Consider the following 2,754-nt stretch of genomic DNA (forward strand, 5'->3'; position numbering starts at 1 on the left):
TTCCCCATTCAAATGCATGTAATCGTAGGAAACGCACTGTCTTGACGAAATAAAGCGTTTTTGTACAACTTCATATAAATAGCTGTAAGTCTTGATAGAAGAAGCATACACACATATTTAAGGCGTTATCTTATACAGTTCAAGATCCCCGTGCTGGGCAAACAGGTTTTGAAGCTGTTTGAGCTAAGATTTTCAAGTTATTCACATAATGAAAACCTATACTTTGTTTCGGGCGAGTTCCCCATTCAAATGCATGTAATCGTAAGAAACGCACTGTCTTGACGAAATAAAGCGTTTTTGTACAACTTCATATAAATAGCTGTAAGTCTTGATAGAAGAAGCATACACACATATTTAAGGCGTTATCTTATACAGTTCAAGATCCCCGTGCTGGGCAAACAGGTTTTGAAGCTGTTTGAGCTAAGATTTTCAAGTTATTCACATAATGAAAACCTATACTTTGTTTCGGGCGAGTTCCCCATTCAAATGCATGTAATCGTAGGAAACGCACTGTCTTGACGAAATAAAGCGTTTTTGTACAACTTCATATAAATAGCTGTAAGTTTTGATACACAACTCAGACACACATATTTAAGGCGTTATCTTATACAGTTCAAGATCCCCGTGCTGGGCAAACAGGTTTCGAAGCTGTTTGAGCTAAGATTTTCAAGTTATTCACATAATGAAAACCTATACTTTGTTTCGGGCGAGTTCCCCATTCAAATGCATGTAATCGTAGGAAACGCACTGTCTTGACGAAATAAAGCGTTTTTGTACAACTTCATATAAATAGCTGTAAGTTTTGATACACGACTCAGACACACATATTTAAGGCGTTATCTTATACAGTTCAAGATCCCCGTGCTGGGCAAACAGGTTTTGAAGCTGTTTGAGCTAAGATTTTCAAGTTATTCACATAATGAAAACCTATACTTTGTTTCGGGCGAGTTCCCCATTCAAATGCATGTAATCGTAGGAAACGCACTGTCTTGACGAAATAAAGCGTTTTTGTACAACTTCATATAAATAGCTGTAAGTCTTGATAGAAGAAGCATACACACATATTTAAGGCGTTATCTTATACAGTTCAAGATCCCCGTGCTGGGCAAACAGGTTTTGAAGCTGTTTGAGCTAAGATTTTCAAGTTATTCACATAATGAAAACCTATACTTTGTTTCGGGCGAGTTCCCCATTCAAATGCATGTAATCGTAAGAAACGCACTGTCTTGACGAAATAAAGCGTTTTTGTACAACTTCATATAAATAGCTGTAAGTCTTGATAGAAGAAGCATACACACATATTTAAGGCGTTATCTTATACAGTTCAAGATCCCCGTGCTGGGCAAACAGGTTTTGAAGCTGTTTGAGCTAAGATTTTCAAGTTATTCACATAATGAAAACCTATACTTTGTTTCGGGCGAGTTCCCCATTCAAAATGCATGTAATCGTAGGAAACGCACTGTCTTGACGAAATAAAGCGTTTTTGTACAACTTCATATAAATAGCTGTAAGTTTTGATAGACGACTCAGACACACATATTTAAGGCGTTATCTTATACAGTTCAAGATCCCCGTGCTGGACAAACAGGTTTTGAAGCTGTTTGAGCTAAGATTTTCAAGTTATTCACATAATGAAAACCTATACTTTGTTTCGGGCGAGTTCCCCATTCAAATGCATGTAATCGTAGGAAACGCACTGTCTTGACGAAATAAAGCGTTTTTGTACAACTTCATATAAATAGCTGTAAGTCTTGATAGAAGAAGCATACACACATATTTAAGGCGTTATCTTATACAGTTCAAGATCCCCGTGTTGGGCAAACAGGTTTTGAAGATGTTTGAGCTAAGATTTTCAAGTTATTCACATAATGAAAACCTATACTTTGTTTCGGGCGAGTTCCCCATTCAAATGCATGTAATCGTAGGAAACGCACTGTCTTGACGAAATAAAGCGTTTTTGTACAACTTCATATAAATAGCTGTAAGTCTTGATAGAAGAAGCATACACACATATTTAAGGCGTTATCTTATACAGTTCAAGATCCCCGTGCTGGGCAAACATGTTTTGAAGCTGTTTGAGCTAAGATTTTCAAGTTATTCACATAATGAAAACCTATACTTTGTTTCGGGCGAGTTCCCCATTCAAATGCATGTAATCGTAGGAAACGCACTGTCTTGACGAAATAAAGCGTTTTTGTACAACTTCATATAAATAGCTGTAAGTTTTGATACACGACTCAGACACACATATTTACGGCGTTATCTTATACAGTTCAAGATCCCCGTGCTGGGCAAACAGGTTTTGAAGCTGTTTGAGCTAAGATTTTCAAGTTATTCACATAATGAAAACCTATACTTTGTTTCGGGCGAGTTCCCCATTCAAATGCATGTAATCGTAGGAAACGCACTGTCTTGACGAAATAAAGCGTTTTTGTACAACTTCATATAAATAGCTGTAAGTCTTGATAGAAGAAGCATACACACATATTTAAGGCGTTATCTTATACAGTTCAAGATCCCCGTGCTGGGCAAACAGGTTTTGAAGCTGTTTGAGCTAAGATTTTCAAGTTATTCACATAATGAAAACCTATACTTTGTTTCGGGCGAGTTCCCCATTCAAATGCATGTAATCGTAGGAAACGCACTGTCTTGACGAAATAAAGCGTTTTTGTACAACTTCATATAAATAGCTGTAAGTTTTGATAGACGACTCAGACACACATATTTAAGGCGTTATCTTATACAGTTCAAGAT

The sequence above is a fragment of the Neolamprologus multifasciatus genome, unplaced genomic scaffold, assembly GCF_963576455.1.
Source record: "Neolamprologus multifasciatus unplaced genomic scaffold, fNeoMul1.2 scaffold_45, whole genome shotgun sequence".
Taxonomy (NCBI): domain Eukaryota; kingdom Metazoa; phylum Chordata; class Actinopteri; order Cichliformes; family Cichlidae; genus Neolamprologus; species Neolamprologus multifasciatus.